This window comes from Sus scrofa, chromosome 1 (genome assembly GCF_000003025.6).
Source record: "Sus scrofa isolate TJ Tabasco breed Duroc chromosome 1, Sscrofa11.1, whole genome shotgun sequence".
NCBI classification, from domain to species: domain Eukaryota; kingdom Metazoa; phylum Chordata; class Mammalia; order Artiodactyla; family Suidae; genus Sus; species Sus scrofa.
In genome coordinates, this window is record NC_010443.5 from 175,039,138 (window position 1) to 175,062,280 (window position 23,143).

General features: G+C 39.8%; 1 pseudogene; it reads left to right on the top strand.

Annotated features, from left to right (window-relative positions):
* Positions 1,010-23,143, top strand: part of LOC102166446 — a 91,411-nt pseudogene continuing 69,277 nt past the window's right edge.

The following is a 23,143-nucleotide window of genomic DNA, read 5'->3' on the forward strand; positions in this document are numbered from 1 at the left end:
GATATATCCCAGATGTCAATGACACCACCACTCTTTCCAACTTAAAGGGTGCCATTTGTTAATTGTCAGGGTATTTAGAATACTTGGTTCTGTTTTCTCCACAACAGGTGAATTTTTCTCCAGGACCTCAGAGTTGTGATTCTATAGACTCTACTGCACTAAGAGCCAAGAGGGACTCTCCATCATAGAGCACTCTGTAGGTAAACACTCCCTTCCCCTTGAGAACCAGGAGGAGATGAGAAATAGTAAAACACCTTCCAGCAGACACTATTCTTTGGCTATTATTCACATCCTCATCACCCACCACTACCATTTCTTCCCTTTGTGCAATCAGAACAATCAATTTTTGCAATCAGTTTTGTGTTCAGGTAAATATCAGGACAGTCAGGCTTCCTCCTGCTGGTCCAGGAGTTGAATTATGATCAATTTGAAGCAGTCACAGTAATGCCTTTCCTTGCCAAATAAGACCTTTCCCACTCACCTCTGTAACTAGGGGTAACCATGTAATACGGTTCTGGCCATTTGGATAGAGGAAGTCTGAGAGTGAACATCTAGACAGCTGTCCCCATGGTAGGAAAGGAGAAAGCCCTTTTCTCCTTTTACCTGTCTGAAAACCAAACATAATATCTGGAGCCAAGGCAGACATCTTGACACCATGAAGCAACAAGCACAAGCACAAAAGACTAACATGCTGAGAACCATGGCCTGAAAGAGTGGAAGAACCTGAGTTCTGTAACCTTACTGAGCCTCTGCTACAGCCCAGGGCAAATGCCATCCAGATCTCCTACTCTACACAAAAAATAAATCCATTTGTTTAAACTACTATCAAAACCATGGTTAACTAATATACACCACTTCTTTCCTTGTCACTTTTGCCTTTTAGCCTCCAGAAGATTAACCAGTCAGAGAGCAATGTAATTATGAAGGTCTTTACTGAAGGGGAGTTGAGAAAAGAAATACCACCAGTGTGGATAACATTACATGCACCATTTAAGTGTGGCATCTCAAGATGGTGACTTCCATCCCTCACAAGGAAGGTGACCACCTTGTCGCTCCCTCTGCTTCTGATTGGTCCCTCTGCCTTCAGTTCATAGACCTGGTGTGGGTTTGTAAGCGTTAAGCTAAGGAACTACATGTCCCAGGATACCCTTCCCCATATGGTCCTAAGGTAGGTAGTCCAAAAGAAGAACTTACATAGACTTGAAAGGCAGGAATAAAGCAGTGATCATGACCCTCTGAAGATCATTGTTGGTACAAACAGAGATGGACATATGTAGAAGGAACCAGCAGTTTCCATTTCATCGTCATTTTCCTCTTCTCTGTGTTCAACCTTCTTCCCAAATGCTGATGCTATTGGCCCCAGACCCACCAGAGACAGTAGCCATGCAGAGGCAAGAGCTCACCACAGACCTCCCTTCTCACAGTTTCACTCTGGTTGCTAGACATGCGTAGCTTCTCAGATAGACCAGTGGGTCATTTCTTTTTTTTTTTTTTTTTAATTTTCCCACTGTACAGCAAGGGGATCAAGTTATCCTTACATGTATACATTACAATTACATTTTTTCCCCACCCTTTGTTCTGTTGCAACATGAGTATCTAGACAAAGTTCTCAATGCTTTCTGATCTAGCAACTTCACTTCCAGATCTTCACTTGTCCAGCTCCTCAACTGTATGGGTCCAATTCCTATAATAATTCCCTATCTCATAACCTTCTGCTCCCCTGACTGATATGCCTGCCCACCCACTCCCTAGTTCACATGTAAAAAAAAAAAAAATCCTGTTCTCAATTTCTTCCTCAGATCAGATGGTGAGCATGATATTACCCCTATCCTACTGCAGTTCTTTAACCAAAGTGAACATGTGTCCCCCAATTCCAGTTTCAGTTTTCCTTCTGTGATAGTGGCAGGCCTGCTGATTCCCTTACTGGGGGACCAATTAAAAAAGCACTTTTCTCAGTGACAAGCATTAGCTTTCCCTGGAGACAAATAAGTCTCCATGTAGTAGAGTAACCATTTCTCCAGTAGTAGGGCTCTGACTTGCCAACAAGAAACAACAGGCAACCAGCTTTCACTCAGAACACTGGGGTTCCATTCAACAGGGCTGAGATCAAGCAAAGAGAGTAACACAGCTGCATCCTGTCTCCCAGGTAATGGCCGCAGCTCAGGTGTATCCTTCTGAGTCAATCTCTCTCTGATGTAAAGGTGGGGAAGGGGGTTACTTGGCAATCTTCCCACCACAGTGTGTGAAATGAGAAATGAAAAAACCCCAAAGACAGGGTGATAAATACAGCTAGAGAGATGTGGAGAAACTCTCACATAGGAGGTTACACTTTAGCTGGACCCCAAGGCAAAGAAAACTTTTTCCAATAGAGTATCCTTCACTCTATGACTAACCATTCATGAGTTCACATGTTAAGAATAAGAAGGGGATTCAGCATTATCTGAGCCTACTCCAATTCCTGTTTCAGATAAATTGAAATGCTTCTGCATCTCCTTTCAAGGAAAGAAGAGGGAGAAAAGTTATCACAGCAGTTCAGTCAAATATGAACCTTGTTTTCTTACATAAAATTTCTAGCCACATACTTTTAAATACCAGAATCTAATGAATCATAATCCATAATCATTTTATAAAATAATAAATATTAGCACAGAAATCTCTTCACAACCATTTTTCTGAGGGAGAGACAAGAACTGTCATTTTGACCTTTCTTTCTCAAATTTCAAAGCTGTCAAAATACCTTGACCTCCAGAATTTAAAAAAAAAAAAAGACTTCAAAAGCAAACTATTTCCCCATCATCTTTTCAAAGGAAACAGTAATTGTTTAAAAATTAAGACAAATATAGGTGTCCTTAAAGAAAGGTGGCACTTTAACATGTAAAATAGATCATAAAGTTCAGCCATTAAATTAACTTTTACCACAGTGAACTTTTCTTAAGCTGCTGAAATATTGCCATAAAAGGTCAAATCCTTAGTAAACTCCAGAGAGCAAGATTGTTCAAATAATGTTCAGACTGGAATAGGGAAAAAAAATGTGCTTTCCATTTGAGTAGGATGAGACTGGAACGGGCAGAAGGGGATAAAATGCAGCTCGGGAAAGTCATTCAAGTATAGCCAATATGGATCTCAATCCATAAACTCCATGTCAAAGAAAAACCACTTCTATTTTCTATAGGTCAACGTACTTTTTGGCCAGCAGAAAACTTGAGGCACTCTTAGGGATTCCCACACACAGTCCCAGGGCTGAGCCAAGGCTCCATGGTCTTACCTAACACCATGATCATTCTGGCCTTGGGTCATCTGCCCAAGCAGGTCAGCCTATAGCTGATCTTCATAGTTTCCACCAAACCCAACAGCCCTCTCCAGCTCTCTTGCCACAAATGAGAGAAGAGAATCTACTGAGGCTGGAAACCCAGTACCTGGTGCTGCCTTCCTGCTCACATAACCTCCCCTCTCTGGTCTGGCTACACCTTTAAAGTACAGCCAAGAGCAGTGCTCCCTACAAACCATACCCCACAGATCTCCTTTCCTTTAAGTCTGATGTCCCAGTTCTCCCTCCAGCTTCTCCAGGACACCCTGCCTCTTCTCACAAACTCTACCATTCCTCCTTTTTAACAAAACACTTTGGTGGCTACTATGGTTTGACTGTTTGAATCCCCCCTCAACCCCTGCCAGCAAAACTCATATGTTGAGCTTAATACCCAATGTGGGGGCCTTTGAGATATGATTAAGTCATGAGGGTAGAGCCCTCATGAATGGACTGAAATCCCAGAGAGCTCCCTGGCCACTTCTACCATGTGAGGCTGCAATGAAAAGACAGCCATCTAGGAAGTGGGCTCTTGCCAGATATCAAAACTGCTGGTGCCATGATCTTGGACTTCCTGGCCTCCAGAACTGTGAAAAACCATATTTATTTTTTATAAGCCATTCAGTTTATGGTATTTTTGTTATAGCAGCCTGAACAGACTAAGACAGTGACTGATTAAACCCAGAGCCTAAGTCATTACCTAAAATCATTTCCTCCCCACAGGAGCCCTAATCCCTCAACCTTTACTCTCTTACTTGCTTTATTTTCTTCATAGCACTTTTTTGAAACACATATATTTGTATTTCTAACTGTATTGCTCTTCCTATATATTTCTCCCTATATATCTTTCTATTCATTTCCATATAATGTAAACAAGTACCTAGAATAATGCCTGATATGTGATAGACACTCAATAAAGAATTGTTAAATGAGTTCCCGTCGTGGCGCAGTGGTTAACGAATCCGACTAGGAACCATGAGGTTGCGGGTTCGGTCCCTGCCCTTGCTCAGTGGGTTAACAATCCGGCCTTGCCGTGAGCTGTGATGTAGGTTGCAGACGCGGCTCGGATCCTGCGTTGCTGTGGCTCTGGTATAGGCCGGTGGCTACAGCTCCGATTGGACCCCTAGCCTGGGAATCTCCATATGCCGCGGGAGCGGCCCAAGAAATAGCAAAAAGACAAAAAAAAACTTGTCTTCGTGAGCAGGGAGGGTTTAATCACCAAACACTCCCAGGAAGCAAGGGAAAATTTTTGTTTCACATCTCTCAAGCACATTGAGTTGAAGGGGGAAAACAATTATGTTTCCATGTTTAAAATAGTGTGAATGTTCTTATCTTTACATATACATTTTCAGGTTAAATGATTGTTATGCTTCCTCAGGTCTCCATGAAGCTCCCACCTTGTGCTGAAGCTAATTTGGACCTGAGGACCTAGTTTTCTCCCCCACGCAACACAGTGTGAGGAACTTGAAACTGAGGGGAAGGAAGGGAAGAGGAGGAGGAGGGCAGAGGGGACTCCTGATCCTTCTGTTTATGCTCTACTTCTGCTATATATTTCAATCACTAAAATATATCATGGGGTTCTGGGAAGTTCTATGAAGACCTTTTTATTTGGCGCAGTTAAAACTAGTCAATTAAAGGAAGAAAATTCATAGGATTTAAATAAAAATGGTAATGGAAAAATGGGAAAGAAATCATTGAGGGGAAGATGTCTGTTTAAAATATATATTCTCATTAGTTTATCTTTATTTAGAGAAGAGAAAAGTAGGACTCTCACAAAAAAAAGTCAGATATCGTGTCTCTATCACTCTGTGATTTCACTTATAATGCATTCATCAGGCTTGTTGACTTAAGTTATTACATTCTAATACAGATTAGCTAAATTGTTGGAACACAGATGCATACTCCCAAAGAACATGAATTTTAAAATCCAATTTTATACTAAATTTCTTGAGAAGTTTTTACTGTGGTTTGAAATCCATCCTAGAAGAGCATAGTAGAATATTATGCCCATTTGTATTTTATATGACAAAACCAACAGGTTCACCATTTTTTCCTAACTAAAATTGAATTGTCTGAGAATTGCAGTAACTGTCAGCCTCTAAAGAGCTTATCTCATGTCTCACAGCTTAATTGGATTGTTTTCTGAGACAGTTTTTCCTTTTCAATTTCATGAAGACTTTCATAATGCTCATATTATTGTTCCTTTGTTCTCTTTCCTCAGAACTTTGTTCGTTTTAATTTTTAGTCCTAGTGGCCTAAAACGACCCTGCTTTCCCTTTGAACCCAAAATCCAAGTAAACTGCAACCATGGAACCATTTAACATCTTTCCATCTATGATTGTATGGATAAGATAAGAAAGACCTTAATAAGGAAGGCAATTAGTGAATCACTTATATTTTCAGATAATCAAAATCACAAAGTGGTAAAGGCAAATTTCACTCTACAGGTAAATAATTCTTAAGCTATGAACCTGGAGCTACACCAGTTATCAAAAAATCAAACCACAGGAATTCCCACCATGGCACAGTGGAAACAAATCCAACTAGGAACCATGAGGTTGTGGGTTCGATCCCTGGCCTCGCTCAGTGGGTTAAGGATCCAGCGTTACCATGAGCTGTGGCGTAGGCCACAGATGCGGCTTGGATCTGACATTGTGGTGGCTGTGGTATAAGCTGGCAGCTGCAACTGCAGCTCTGATTCAACCTGTAGCCCGGGAACCTCCATATGCCACGGTGCAACCCTAAAAAAAAATCAAACCACAAAATGACAGGAGGTATTATTTAGTCATGCAAACTCCCAACTATAAGTGCTCCGACCAGAGATAGCCATTGGGTAGCAAATAAGCTACTCAATAGAATTTAAGTTTACACAGCAATGAATACTTTGGAGGCATTAAACACTAACATAAGAGTATACTGGAAAAAATATTATCCATAAGTATATCACAATTTATTAAAGTCCTAATCATTCTTAGTACTATGTTAGGCATATGGTAATACAGAAATGTTTGTTTGGTTTAAAATATATTTATAGCACAAATATAAAAAATCAGAAAAGAAAAAAGTTTTAACATATTACTATCAAAAAGCATGTCATAAAGACGGGAATCTAAGCAGCACATTTAGATACACATAGATCTACAATTATGATTCCAGTTATACACACACACACACACACGCGTGCACGCGGACGTTATAATGACAAGTACCCCTGGGTGGTGTAATGAGTAATTTTTATAGTATTCTTTATATCTTTTCAGATCCACAGAATTTCCACAATAACTGCATATTACCTTGCCAATCACATACATAAAAATACTTAAGTCACTTTGATTCTGTAAATATCTACCTAATCTAGCATTTTTATATCCCAACTACCAAAAAGATGCTTCATATACTATATAGTAAACAAATACTAAACCTATGGTATTAAGAATGTAACCCTGTCACAGCCTACTAGAAAATCTAATTCATCCCCTGTTTAATATTTTCACGAGAATGTGAAGCTTGCCTCCCTCCCACCCTCTGAACACACACACTAGAATGCGGGCAAACAAATTCTCCACTTATTTACACTTGGAAGGCAATGTCTGAATTGGAAAATCTTTATCAGATATTTTTAGGTAAGACCCACTTGAGATACTTCCAAATTTCACTATAGACTACAAGCTGCCAGTCAAAAGTCAAGTTAGGCTCTTTAGAAGCCTAAATAAACACTGAGGAGATTATATACTTTACATGTAATTCTTCAAAATGACACCAAAATCACATATACATTAAAATTAAAATTGCCTCTGTCTAAATGCTCTACTTATAAAACTCAGGTTCAGAATTCTCTTTTCTAGTAGTAGAGGCAAATAGTTCTCTTCTGATGCTCTAATCATGTCCATTCTCTAACCATTGCCTAATCCATCCACCTAAACAGTGGTCAGCTCTGCTGCGCTACTCATTCTGCAGTAAAAAGCTACAGATGAGGGAACTGAAAAACCAGCACATTCTCTATTTATAAAAATATCCCACTTCACAAAGTTGAGATTTTCAGATTAACAACAAAAACAGTTTGTAAATTCTTTTTCTTTCTGTCTGAAGTGCACAAATCCCTTTCTACAAGGTCAGATACCACCCCACTCCTCTCATTCTATACATTACAAAAGCATTCCTTTATTTGCAAAGTAAACTAAATGAAAGACTGGATTGAATGGAGTTGCAATAATTTATCCCAATATAGCCATAGAAACACATAAGAAATCATAACTAAAATACGTAATTTTGTATATGTGTTGGTATACATTTTAGTCATCTTAAGACTTGACTTTGAATTAAGAAAGATCCTACCAACAGAGAGCTCATGTGTTCCCAGAAGCAAAGCCTTGGTCAACACTCAGAATGAAAACCAAGACTGAATCCAGCTGTCTGAAATGATCAAATGTCAGCAGCTTGAGATGAGTTTATTTTGTGCTCCGTGTTTGAGTGCTAGAGATTATAAATTTGCAAGTGTAGCTGACACCTAAAGAAAAGGAGAGAGCTTTCAAGGATACTATTTAAGCTTACTTGAGAGTAAAGAAAAAAAGGGAAATGAAGCTTTATTTGTAATCTGAGAGGCCAAACACACAAAAGAGAATATGTTTCTACCATTATACCCTCCTAGAAGCAGTAACTAAAGAAAGAATTCAGAACCAAAGGGTTCAGGAATGCAAGAGTCCATTTGGTAGAGGGAAGTATTACATCTACGGGTGTTGGCCTCCTTTTTATTTGAGGTGGATGTTTGTTACATGTTCTATTTAATATGGAAGGAATAAGACCAGTCATGGGCCTGGGTCAACTAGATCGGGTCTGCAGCTGTCACCTTTATTTTTTGCTGCCTTAGCTCTGAGGCAGAACTGCTTGACAGTTTCTTATGTGTGGCACTAAGAGATCCTCAAGTCATACCTTCAAAAGGAACTGACAGGTAATTGCAGCTAACCCAATTCTCTTCCCTCACCAAATGGATGTTGAAACATAATCCATGTTTTTCTTTTTCTTTTAATCCAACAAAACTGCTTGCAGAAACTCATTAGAACAACATAAATGCTGTTTTGTATTTGTACTAGTTCAGCCTTCGTGCATGTATTTATATTGCTATTATCAGACCGAATCCATAAAGAGGGCTGACTTTATACTCAGGTAAAATCCAGGGTTGCCACCTGGTACAATGTGAGGTGTGTGCTAAATGGCTCTGTTTTTCAAAATTATCCTTGTTGCCATGAAGGCTAGAAAGTTCTACCATTTAAAAATTGCTGAATTCAGGATCCTCCTTGGAATATCTTTAGAGAGTATTATAATTCCCAAGAATTACTCATTAAACAATAATATCAGGCCAGTCATTAATAAAAATAATTCCTCATGTACAATAAAATTGTTTAAAATTTCCACTTGACTAGAGAATGATATCATAATAGACTATATCTTATTGGGTTACCTTATCAATAAACAGTTTAAAAACCAGAAAGGCAAAAAATTAACCAGTCACTTATATTGAAGTACCAACACCAGAGCTGCCAAATTAAATGGGCTTTTCTCTGTTCTTATCTTATTCAATCTTCCAGTACTATTTCCCAACATCAATCCCACTCTTATAGAATTCCTGTTGTGGCTCAGCAGTAACGAACCCAACTAATATCCACAAGGACACGTGTTTGATACCTGGCCTCGCTCAGTGGCTTAAGGATCTGGCATTACCATGAGCTGTGGTGTAGTTCACAGACTCAGCTTGGAACTGGCATTGCTGTGGCAATGGTATAGCCCAGCAGCTACAGCTCCGATTCAACCCCTAGCCTGTGAACTTCCATATGCTGCACATGTGGCCCCTAAAAAGACACACACACACACACACACACACACACACACACACACACACACACAAATCCCACTCTTCTCTTAGTTTCTGTGACTCTAATCCCTCCAGGTCTTCTCACTAATCATTTCTCTTCCATCTATTTCCTGGCTCTTCCTCTACATTTTGAATGGCCAAGGGTTATTCCTAGCCACCTTTCTCTGTCTTCATTCTCTAAGTGACTTCTTAAATTTTCACACATTTGTAGACTATTTGCATGTTAGCGATTCCCAAATTTACATCTCTAGCTCAGAACTTCTTCTCTGAGCTCCAGACACAGGCAAAAACAGGCCATTTTAAACCATTACTTGAAGGTCTTTTACAAACATCTCAAACTTAACATATTTGAAATGGGAGTCTTCCCCATTTTATCTATCAGTTGAATAAAATGGCACCAGCAGCCCATCTAGTTACTAAAGCCAGAAACCTGAGTCAACCTTGAATCTCCCCTCCTTTCTCTCATGCCCTTCACCCTATCACCAAGAATATATCTTGTCTCTATCCACACGTTTGTTCCTCTGCACCAGTGGCATACTAAGTGACAATTATCTCTTGGCTAGATTACTGCAATTGCCTCCTCATTGCTCTTGCTTCCACCATTGCCCCACTCCAATTCAATGAACATATAGAAGAAAAAGCAATCCTAACATATATTTTGAATGATCCATTTCCTTTCTTAAAACCCTTCCATGGCTTCCTGTTTCACATGGAATAAACCTTCCCACAGTGTCTTATAAAATTAAATCCCCAGAGTTCCCAATGTGACTCTGCAGGTTAAGAACCCAGCACTGTCTCTGTGAGAATACAGGTTCCATCTCTGGCCTTGCTCAGTGGGTTAAGGATCCAGTGTTTTTGTAAAGTTGAGGTTTAAGTCACACATGCGGCTCAGATCTGGTGTTGCCGTGGGTGTGGCATAGGCCACAACTGCAGCTCCAATTCAACCCCTGGTCCAGGAACCTCCATATGTCACATGTGTGGTCATAAAAAGAAATAAAATAAAACCACCACCTGTGTGTTTACTACTCTCCACCTTGCTCTGCAACACCCAGCTACTCCCACTGTAGCTCATCAAGTTCTTTTGCATATGCTAGAGACAGGGAGAGATTTCAGATATATTTTTGGAGATGGGTTTGAGAAGATGAGAAAAGGGGAGGTTCAAGGATAACTTTTGACTGGTCTTCCTTCCACTCTTCACATAACTCTCCATGTGGTTAGCTCCTTCTTACCCTTTACATCTCAACAAGACCTCAATCATACTGAAACTGAATCTGTCCCCTGTCACTCCACATCCCTTCTATCAGGATTATTGGAACTTCCAGCAAAGGAACAAGTATAGCCTAAGGAAAGGCTCTGCAAGTGAATGTGAGACAGTGAGCCCCAGGTCACTATTGTAGCATGTATGAACAGAGAGTCATCAACAAGATAGTAACCTCAAAAATGAGACTATCCCTATTATACAATTGTATATACTTTTTGGCTCTGAATTTCCAGTCTTCCCCAAGTAATCATTTAATCTATTCCATTCTGATAAATACAGTTAGATAGTAGAACTTTTTAAGTCACTTTTAGTTTTTTGGCCTTCCTCTTTCAGTGAAATTCAAGTACTATCTCAGTCACTATTCAGAGCTCAAAGATTTCTCTTTGAGCCTACTTTCCCCACTAAACTCCCAGATGAACCAGCCCATGGTGCTTCCTGGAAGTAAGTCACTAAAGAGAGAGATGGTTTACTTATAAGAGACAGATTGCAATAGCTGGTTCACAGTCCCTTTTCTCCTGGTCCTGGCTGCCAGCATCCCCACTGATCTGGCTTCTGGTGCTGGTGGCATCCAGCTGCTGGCTCTATTTTATGGAAGGTTTGCAGGCTGTTGAGTATCCTACTGGGCAGTCTCTCCATAACCATAAGGAGAAAGGCTGTGGCTTGCCACCTCAGCTCCAAGGAAGTTGTCTACATAGCCTCCGTATCAGGTCTCTTCATCCTGCTGGAAAGCCTTGTAGGTAGCAAGCCAGTTTACAGCCTCAGATGTTTTCTTTAGTCTGCCCCAGACCTCAAAGAAGCCTATTAATATCAACTCCAACAAGCTCAGCTCAACAGGAACCTAGGTGCTATCTTTGCCTCCTCTGCCAGGCTGCATCCTGCCAATTTTCTGCTATCCTTCTCCCAGTGCAAGAGGTTATGCCTATATATTCTGTCTCTCAGAGAACTCCAGATAAGAAGCTAGCATCTTGGAGTTCCTACTGTGGCACAATGGGGTCAGCAGCATCTCTGGAGCACTGGGTCACAGGTTCACTCTCCAGCACAGCACAGTGGGTTAAGGATCTGGCATCACAGTAGGTCACAATGCCACTCAGATCTGATCCTTGTCCTGGGAACTCCACATGCTGCAGATCGGCCAAAAAAAAGAAGAAGAAGAATCTAGCACTAGTGCTTACATTAAATACCTCAAATTTTAAAGGAGAATTTGGGGGGACCTTGACTTTAGGACAGGGTGGGACAGGTAGAACATTATCCTTTCCAGGCATGAGATGATGGAAAGACACGAACATCTAACAGTAATGTTTCATAAACACTTCCCCCCACCTAGCTTAGATAACCCTTTTTGACATGATCAATCATATTTTCTCACACCTGGCATATTTATAACTTGTCTAGATATTGCCTTTGTCCTCAGAGATCCTAAATGAGAATGATCCTGTAGAAAGGGAAAACAAGCTCTGCATTTTAATGTCTGGAGTTATTGTCATGAGTAAATACTTCATATATAACTTACTTATCCTAACATTTTTCTCTGATCCTATGAGCAGTATTTATCTCATATCCCTTGTTAAAGATTGAGGCCACTAAAATCTGAAGCCGAAATTGCAATGATAAATGTGATGCTTAGTTAAGTAATGAAGAACTATGTTGGTCAGGGAGAACAAACTTCTGATCCAATAGACCACTGGGGGGAAGTATTTAGTGAGAGTGAGACTAAATTTAAAGTCTTAGAAGCATGTTTTGTGTTGATTATAGAGTAAAGAATTTGATGTCTGCCTTAGACGTATGTTCACTGGAATGAAACCATTACTCACTGTCACTGATCACTGTCACTAATTAATTAGGTTTAAAAGTACTTATAACTCTAACCCTAACCATGACTATAGAACTGTCAGTCTTTTTCTAGGAGCATGGAGACTTTTTTTTAAGTCTCAATCCCCTTTTTGTCCTCTCTCAGCCAAAGCCACAGGAAAGATCATCAAAATTGTCCAGATCTTCATCATTACTGTTGATTACCTTGGCAGTTGATGTTTAATTTGAGAAGGCCTGATTTTTAGTTTGAGTGTTTCTCAGGATAATTTTACCTCTATTTATTTTTGTATCATCTGTTCTGAGATTTGTATGTAGAAGCATTCAAGACTCTGGATAATGCACAACAGTGAGTGGTATTTATCTCACAACTGTGAAGAAAACAAGAATAAACTAAAGTACAATAAGCAAGCACTCTGCAACCATCACCGAAAATTTTCCAGACTGGACCAAGAAAACAAGTCTCAACAACTCCTTAAAGTTTACCTTACATGGTCAGATGATTTTAAATGTTGGTTAGATATGAATTGTTTCACCACTCCTGTGGCTGGCTAATCTAGATACAAAATAAAGTGTTAGTAATCCCCCACTGGTTGACCAAAAGAAAATGCAAGGCTATAATTTCATCTGTAGTAATTTGGACTAAGCAACTTAAATGTTTATTCTGCTATATTATTTACAAAGTTGGGAACAAATTTTGAGACTATTTGAATTATTCAACTCCTATGAGTGGAATTAGTACCCCCAAAAATATTCTTAGGGGAGTTATTATCCATAATAAAAGCTTTATCCCTTTAGACATTTTTAAGAAGATCTACTCCATTGAAGCATAGGGGACTCATTCAATAGGAATGATCTAACTAATAGATCCATAAAACAATTATCCAAGTACTCAATTGGTATTAAAAACTCTGACTGCCACACAGGTAAACAAATCCAATAGTTTATAAGAGATGCATTCAACTATACTATAACTAAAAGCATATTTCCATTGAGCTTGTCATTATAGTCACCTTTGTATCCTAAAGAATATCTATAGCCTCCTCTTCTAATACATGGACAGTTTTCTTTATTTATATGTTGTCTAGAAAGGATGGTCATCATGGGTAGTGTTAATGTAACACATCTTTACATCATTCTTTAAATTGGCTGCACTAGCAATAGCTTGGGAGAGGTGAGTTTAGAGTTATGGCAATAATCATCCCTAGACTCATACAAGTTACTACTGTGGTAAGAGAACTATGATAAACTAAACCAGAAACATATAACCTTAAACCAGTAAAAAAAAAAAAAAAAAAAAAAAAAGACAGAATTTGTTATTAGATGAATGCAGCAAGAAAGATATAAATGATCTTTAGTAACAGATCCAACCTCTGACAATTTGTGCCACACCCCACAACAAAGGGAAGTAATTTGGAATGTTGGAGTTGGTGAGTCCCCAAGGGTAAGTCAGTATGACTAACAACTTGAGACTAGAATCCCTCTGAGCTGTAGCCTTAGGAGCCATGAAGTACATAAACCCAAAATTGTCACTCTTGCCTCAGAGGTGAGTGGAGGAAAACATACTGAAAATACCCAGCCCTGCTGCTTGAGAGGCTAGAGATTTCTTCCAAGGTAGCTGGTTTGGGTTCCAGAAATAGCAAGTTAGCATGAATGAATGCAATGGGCCATTACGTATTTTGAAGACATCCTGAAGAATGCGCTGTGGAAGTATTTGGCCCCACCTCAAAAACATCACCCATTCATATACTCATATCCATGATTCCTGTCCCTCCCCTCTTCTTCCCTACCCACAACAGCATTTAACCGGTAATAAAAAAAAAATCTCAATTCTCAACAAAATCTTAGCCAACCGAATCCAACAACATACCAAAAAAATTACACACCATGACCAGGTTGGGTTCATCCCAGGTTCACAAGGATGGTTCAACATACGCAAATCAATCAGCATCATACACCACATTAACAAAAGAAAAGTCAAAAATCATATGATCATCTCAATAGACACAGAAAAAGCATTTGACAAAGTTCAACATCCATTCATGATCAAGACCCTCGCCAAAGTGGGTATAGAGGGAACATTCCTGAATATAATCAAAGCCATTTATGATAAACCCACAGCAAATATAATCCTCAATGGGGAAAAACTGAAAGCCTTCTCACTCAAATCTGGAACAAGACAGGCAGGGATGCCCACTCTCACCACTGCTCTTCAACATCGTTTTGGAAGTCTTAGCCACAGCAATTAGACAAACAAAAGAAATAAAAGGCATCCATATAGGAAGAGAAGAGATCAAACTGTCACTGTATGCAGATGACATGATACTATACCTAGAAAACCCTAAGGACTCAACCCCAAAACTCCTTGAACTGATTAATAAATTCAGCAAAGTGGCAGGATATAAGATTAACATTCAGAAGTCAGTTGCATTTCTGTATACCAGCAATGAAACATTAGAAAAGGAATACAAAAATACGATACCTTTTAAAATTGTACCTCACAAAATCAAATACCTCAGAATACACCTGACCAAAGAGGTAAAGGACCTATATGCCGAGAACTATAAACCTTTAATCAAAGAAATCAAAGAAGATGTAAAGAAATGGAAAGATATTCCATGTTCCTGGATTGGAAAAATCAATATTGTGAAAATGGCCATCCTACCCAAAGCAATCTACAGATTCAATGCAATCCCTATCAAATGACCCATGACATTTTTCAGAGAACTACAACAAACAATCCAAACATTTATATGGAACAACAAAAGACCCAGAATCGCCAAAGCAATCCTGAGAAACAAAAACCAAGCAGGAGGCATAACTCTCCCAGACTTCAAGAAATACTAAAAAGCCACAGTCATCAAAACAGTGTGGTACTGGTATCAAAACAGACAGACAGACCAATGGAACAGAATAGAGAATCCAGAAATAAACCCTGACATCTATGGTCAATTAATCTTTGACAAGGGAGGCAAGAACATAAAATGGGAAAAAGAAAGTCTATTCAGCAAGCATTGCTGGGAAACCTGGACAGCTGCATGCAAAGCAATGAAACTAGAACACACCCTCACACCATGCACAAAAATAAACTCCAAATGGCTGAAAGACTTAAATATACGACAGGACACCATCAAACTCCTAGAAGAAAACATAGGCAAAACACTCTCTGACATCAACCTCATGAATATTTTCTCAGGTCAGTCTCCCAAGGCAACAGAAATAAGAGCAAAAATAAACCCATAGGACCTCATCAAACTGAAAAGCTTTTGCACAGCAAAGGAAACCAAAAAGACAACTTACAGAATGGGAGAAAATAGTTTCAAATGATGCAACTGACAAGGGCTTAATCTCTAGAATATATAAGCAACTTATACAACTCAACAGCAAAAAAACCAATCAATCAATGGAAAATGGGCAAAAGACCTGAATAGACATTTCTCCAAAGAAGATATACAGATGGCCAACAAACACATGAAAAAATGCTCAACGTCGCTGATTATAAGAGAAATGCAAATCAAAACTACCATGAGATACCACCTCACACCAGTCAGAATGGCCATCATTAATAAATCCACAAATAACAAGTGCTGGAGGGGCTGTGGAGAAAAGGGAACCCTCCTGCACTGCTGGTGGGAATGTAAGCTGGTACAGCCACTATGGAGAACAGTTTGGAGATACCTTAGAAATCTATACATAGAACTTCCATATGACCCTGCAATCCCACTCTTGGGCATCTATCCGGACAAAGCTCTACTTAAAAGAGACACATGCGCCCGCATGTTCATTGCAGCACTATTCACAATAGCCAGGACATGGAAACAATACAAATGTCCATCAACAGATGATTGGATTCGGAAGAGGTGGTATATACACACAATGGAATACTACTCAGCCATAAAAAAGGATGACATAATGCCATTTGCAGCAACATGGATGGAACTAGAGAATCGCATTCTGAGTGAAATGAGCCAGAAAGACAAAGATAAATACCATATGATATCACTTATAACTGGAATCTAATATCCAGCACAAATGAACATCTCCTCAGAAAAGAAAATCATGGACTTGGAGAAGAGACTTGTGGTTGCCTGATGGGAGGGGGAGGGAGTGGGAGGGATCGGGAGCTTGGGCTTATCAGACACAACCTAGAATAGATTTACAAGGAGATCCTGCTGAATAGCATTGAGAACTATGTCTAGATACTCATGTTGCAACAGAAGAAAGGGTGGGGAAAAAAACTGTAATTGCAATGTATACATGTAAGGATAACCTGACCCCCTTGCTGTACAGTGGGAAAATAAAAAAAAAAAAAATCTCTGCATGTATGCTTTCAAACCATTCCTCTTAAGCCATCAACTTTATTAGCCTGGTAGTGGAGTATTTACAGCCTGTGTTTCTGAGTGAGCCCAAAATACTCTACCTGAATGAACCACAGGAAGACAAAGATCTTTAGGTTATAAGTGAAAGAATTTGATGGGGTGACCCCTAGGTGCATAGATTAATACTTTGTAATGCTTCTCTATTACACACAAGGTGTCACTAAGAATGAAGCCACTCCATGACCTTCATTTTAGGGAAAGTGACAAAGTGTCAGAAGAGTGAGGTCTCCCCTAAGCAGCTTATGGGATAACTCAACATAAATATGAGGGGGAAATGGCACCTAGGAACAGGGCCTGGATCCATAGACAAGAGACTGAGTCCTTCCACTGGATTAGAGAAAATGATGAGGTTACTGAATGGGGACTTGCAATTTGGCAATGCATTAGTTAGAATCCCTTTTTCAGTTTCCAAAGCACAGCCAAAGACGTGGGCAGGACTGTCAGGGTGATGTGTTGCTTCTAACCTTTGTGGAGCTGATGTAAAGGGCTCTATTTCACAAGACTGAGTTTTTAGATTACTTAGCAAACGATTCTGAAACTAAGCTGAAGCAGAAACACAACTGTAACATCTCAGGCCTGCTCAGAGTTCCAAACTGGGGCGCAGAGTCCACGTTCCCCATAATACCTAGTTTGAGATTAGTCAGTCAAGTTCTTAAGGATGGTTGAAAGAGACACACACACTCACACAAAGGGATGAAAAGTAAGAAGGAAGGGTGTTAATAGAACAGGAGATCCTTTGAAATGGGAGATCATGCCTACGTGGGAATTCCACAGCCTTTATATGTGAGGAGCTAGTGGGTGCCCGCCAGCAGACCTTAATCCAGGGCAACAGCAACATTCTCACACTGGGCCTGGGTCAAAGCTGGATCACTGAACCCCAGATGACACTGCCAAGATGAAGACTGCCTTTTAAAAATGAGGGAAGGGGGGATTTCCCAACATGGTGCAGAGGAAAAGAATGCTACTAGGAACTGTGAGGTTTCAGGTTTGATCCCTGGCCTCGCTCAGTGGGTTTAGGATCCGCATTGCCATGAACTGTGATGTAGGTCGCAGATGCAGCTCAGATCTGGCATTGCTGTGGCTCTGGCATAGGCCAGCAGCAACAGCTCCAATTAGACCCCTAGCCTTGAATCTCCATATGCCCAGGGGGTAGCCCTAAAACAACAAAAGACAAAAAAAAAACGGGGGAAAGGACCTCGGAGGATAACTCTCTGCCAAATTTCAGGGTTAGTCCCAGACCCTTGAACAAGTGGCACTAAATAGAGAAGCTATTCTCTGCTACCATGCTCTGATCCGTGTCTCATATGGAATATACTGCTTTAGCCTGAACTGAAGGACTTCAAATGGATATCAAGCATGTCTGACTAGCTGACAGCAAATCTGCCTTTTGCATAGCACACAACTTCTCTCTTCACAGACATAGGGGTGATGCATGGCCTTTATAGATAAGAAGTTGATACCCATAGAACTAAAAACAAGGGCATGATTTTACCCCCTATAGTCTCAAATCTTAACAAGGCTTCTTTATTCTTGGGTATACTACAAGGTACATTTTTTTAAATTCCATAAACAAACAAAGTAAGAGAAAGCAAGCGGTAAATTTGCCTACAGATTTTAATTATTTTCTTAAAGCCAACAGTAAGCACCTACTTTTTGCCAAGCATTTTAGGAAGCCTTTTTTTAAAATAGCATCAATCTGAAAATGAGGTAATACTTCCAACTAAAGCCTCCCAGGATTTTGTTGGTTTAGAATTGAAAGTACTAGAGCATACTAGGAACAGATGGTCTCAAAAAGATATCAGAAATGGGTGCTCCCAAGAATAAGAATGTGTTTGCTCTTACCACCTCTTGCCTAAAACATCACCATAATTTCCAAATTGGTGTCCCTACCTCCGATTCATTATCTCCTCTCAGATCCATTTTTTCCCGTGCTGTCAGAGCCATCTTTCTAAAAAATCAATCTGAACATTTCAATTTCTTCCTTTTTCTCCCCTCAATACCCTACATAAAGTCCAAACTTGTTATCATGAATTTCCCAAGCTTTTTATCATCAGTTCTGACACCTCTTTCCAAACTCATCATCTCCCCTGCAAAGGCTAAACCATCTCCCCAAGCTACAAATGAAGAAGTTAGAAAATGCTATTAATTTTGTTATAACTTCATATTGTCTGCAGCAGCTGGGACAATAATTTGGTAGCTCTTTCCCAGAAGCAGCCTTGTCAAAACCCCAGAGGAACCAATGGTTAGACTCTGATGCAAAATATAGCTCTTAAGAGTTCCCGTCATGGCTCAGCAATTAAGGAATCTGACTAGAAACCATGAGGTTGTGGGTTCAATCCCTGGCCTTGCTCAGTGGGTTAAGGATCTAGCATTGCCATGAGCTGTGGTGTAGGTCACAGACGTGGCTCGGATCCCACGTTGCTGTGGCTCTGGTGTAGGCCAGTGGCTACAGCTCCGATTAGACCCCTAGCCTGGGAACCTCCATATGCCATGGGAGCAGCCCTAGAAAAGACAAAAAAAGACAAAAAAATACATACATAGCCCTTAAATTAAGAAGTGTCCTCATAGCTATGAGCAGTGGGACTTTTTAGAATATTATTTGTGCCACAGTGAAGGAGATTCAGGCCAGAATTTTAATGAACATCATAAAATCTGCTGAAAATAAGCAGTAATCACAAACCATAACCTAATACTCCTCTGGGTTGTGATAATGTAATGTTTCAAAAATGGACCCTGGGGTCTTATGCTGCCATTGTTCTCTCTGAATGGTCCCTTTATTTGCTGATATAGTCATAAATAGATTTGCAAAGTAGAAAATCTGGCTTGGGCTCAGAAAATGAAGATGAGAGGATGATACTTGCCTTTCTGGCATGCCCACCACCTGGTCTGGACCTCTCTTGCCTGACCTGCTACACTGTGTACTAAGCATCATAGCTCACCTTCTCTCTGTCTCCCTCCCTCCCCACCCAGTGTCATTCACATTCTCCCAATTCTACTCCCAAGTAAAGGTTGATTGCATTATTATCCCAAGTGTTCCCCTATAATAGGATTATCCATCTATACCCTTTGTCATTTCACTTTTACTGCCCTTCCACTGGGTGTAATATATACTCTCTTTCCCTTTTCCTGCCTTTTTGCCCTGTCCTGCTTTGCTCTCACCAATGAATGTTAGTGGACATGATATGAGCAGAGACCTTAATTATACTTGCATAGTTTGTTTTGTGCTTTTGTGCTCCCGATTCACCATGAGAAAAATCACATCCTCAGCAGCTAGCCCAAAGAGAATGAGAAAGTTCGAGTAGATATAAATGCAACTGATCCCAGCCAAACCCAGCAGAGCCATAGACAACCCACAGCCCCATGAGCAAAAAATATATAAATGTCTGTCTTTGCAAAACACTGAGTTTTTGATATTTTTTTTTACTCAGAATTAGTGTGGCAAGAACTTAATAATACCCTAATAAACAAATTTTCATCAAGGCAATAATGATCAATATTTCCTTCTACAGCTAGCCTTGTATCTGTGAAATGGAAATAAGAAAAAGAACCCAACTCAAATGGTTATAGCACGAAATAAAGGAAATAAAAATTGTAAAACCCCTAGGTAAAGGGCCAATGGAAAAACAAAATAGTAATTTTGAGGTTATTTGATTAATCTGTTACTTTCCCATGTTTATTTATATTTTCAAATGTTTTCCCTAAACAGGATAGTTGAATTTTTAAGTTGCTTATGGTTGAGCCTTCTTAGGTAATCTTTGCCCACTAATAAGCCACAATGCCTTTTGGGGAAGGCCCAGAATGGAAAAAATTCAGGAATATCTGAAAGAGGAGAGAGGAAACAGAAAAGCATTTACTTGGAAAATTAGGGAGGCTGAATACACTTTGGAGAATATTCAGGCCAAAGAGTCTCCAATGATATACGTAGGTCTGACCAAAATCCTATACTTAGGCTCCTTTTTAACCCTCTCCTAACTTACATAGCCAAGATGATTTAATAAGCTCCTTGTAGCATTAAGCTTTTGCCTCCAACAAAGCCTCTGATCTGACTCCACTCTTCAAAGTTGACCTTTGAATGATGCATTACTATATCTTAGGAACATAGAGGAACTTGGTCAGAATTATCACTGATTCCTCTAGTTCTCTTTCTAGAGGAATCAATTTCTTTCACTAAATTCTGAGTAAATATGACTGTCAAAACCAAAATGCTTCCCATAAAAACCTTATCCTTTTCTCTTTCTAAATATTTAAGTGATTTTAACAAAAGCACTTTATGCTTAGTTTCACAGTACTCTTACCTATAGCATTTGAAAATAGGACAGTACTTTAAACCAGAGGAATGAAAGGTAAACTTGCAGTACTATAGCAAGTGAATAATGAAAAGAGATTTGAGGGGGAGAGGAAAATTTATAAGGCCCTGCAAATCACAGCAAATATTCATCTACTTACCTCATCTACTGACCCAGCCAATTATGGTGGCTGAATCAGGATAAAAGCACAGAAGGAGGGAGTTCCTGTCATGGCTCAGTGGTTAACAAGCCCCACTAGTATCCATGAGGACGCAGATTCAATCCCTGGCCTCACTCAGTGGGTTAAGGATCTGGCGTTGCCATGAGCTGTGGTGTAGGTTGCAGATGTGGCTCAGATCTTGCATTGTTGTGGCTGTGGTTTAGGCTGGCAGCTACAGCTCCATTTGGACCCCTAGCCTGGGAACTTCCATATGCTGCAGGTGTGGCCCTAAATAGATGGAAAAAAAAAAGTACAGAAGGATTTCAATTGGTTTCTCAAGAATCTGAAAAGCATGCTCTGCTGTTTTCTCTTAGAAAAAGTAATAGGTCAAATGGAAATAGTTTTCATTACCCCTTGGGCATCAAAGTTCTGAGTCCTACCAACATGTATGTCTATTCTGAAGGAATCTAATGTTTTTCTGTAATAAAATGAAAGGAGGAGTTCTCATCATGGCTCAGCAGTTAACGAACCCAACTAGCATCTATGAGGATGCAAGTTCAATCCCTGATCTTGCTCAGTGGGTTAAGGATCCAGTGCTGCAGTGAGCTGTGGTGTAGGTTGGAGACACAGCTTGGATCCTGTGTTGCTATGGCTGTGGTGTAAGCAGCGGCTACAGCTCCAATTGGATCCCTAGCCTTGGAACCTCCATGTGCAGTGAGTTCAGCCCTAAAAAGACAAAATACAAAAAAAAGAAAGAACGGAAGGACATTTATTGGACACCTACTAGGTACTCTGCTAGGGGACTTACAAGGTTATAAAGTAGAAGGTAGCTTTGTGGGCATGTGACAAGTGCAATCACATAGAGCGTAGCTCTTAAAGCTCTGTTGTTGCCATTTTGAAACTCTTAGTGATTTTAATTTTGAGCATGTGTTTTACAAGTTCAGTGGGACAACGGAGGGTTCACATGAGCAAAGTAAATACATGTATGTATCAGCTGTAACTTGCCACTCCATTCACATAGCCTTCATGGCTTCCATAACATGCTTGTTTCACCTTTCTCACTAAAATTCAATGTATAATGGATCCACCAGAATGCTGTGCCCATGTTCCATACAAGACTTCTATGTCTGTCTGTGAGAGCAGGGTCACTGACAGATTGGAGAGTACATACTTACTCTTTTGAATTGGGACCTGCTTAGAATAAACAGAGGTAGTTCTTAAGAAATGCGAACAACCGAGGGAGCCAATCATATCTTTTTTAAATCATGTCACTTCCGTGTACCACTAACACTAAATATGATAACAGAGTGAAAAAGAGAAATGTGAGGCCACCCACAATTGAGTTCATTTCAGACCTTCCTTTCTCATCAGTAAGCTAGACATAGATAGTATTTGTATAAGATGTACATATAAAGAGATAAAATTAAAAGTTGTTTTTGTGCAGTTTTTCCCCCACTCTTCTGGTAAAAATGAAATACATGTGCATGTACAAGCTAAGAAATACCAATGTTCCACAAACAAATTAAATGCCCTTAGACTTGCATTTACAATTATATATTATAAATATATATCGATATTATACAATATGAAGATGAATGGTAAAATTTACCCTAATTTAAGATTCAATTTTTCTTAACTTACAATGATACCATTATGTTTTACATTATTACATTATAAAATAGCTATAAAAGAAAAAAGGTTTATATATCAGTACTTTGCAGCACTCTTTTTTTTTGCGGTGGGGGGGCGGTGGTTTTGGTTTTTGGGCTGTGCCCTTGGCATATGGAAGCCCCAGGCTAGGGGTCTAATCAGAGCTACACCTGCTGGCCTATACCACAGCCACAGCAATACCAGATCCGAGCCACATCTGCAACCTACACCACAGCTCATGGCAATGCCAGATCCTTAACCCACTGAACAAGGCCAGGGATGAAACCCGCATCCTCATGGATACTAGTCGGGTTCATTACTGCTGAGCCACAGTGGGAATTCCCCTTTATCGCACTCTTTTTCCTGCTTTTTTGAATAAGCAGCATCACATTTTCCTTTTGCTTTAGCTGGCCCTGAGTTGGTACTAT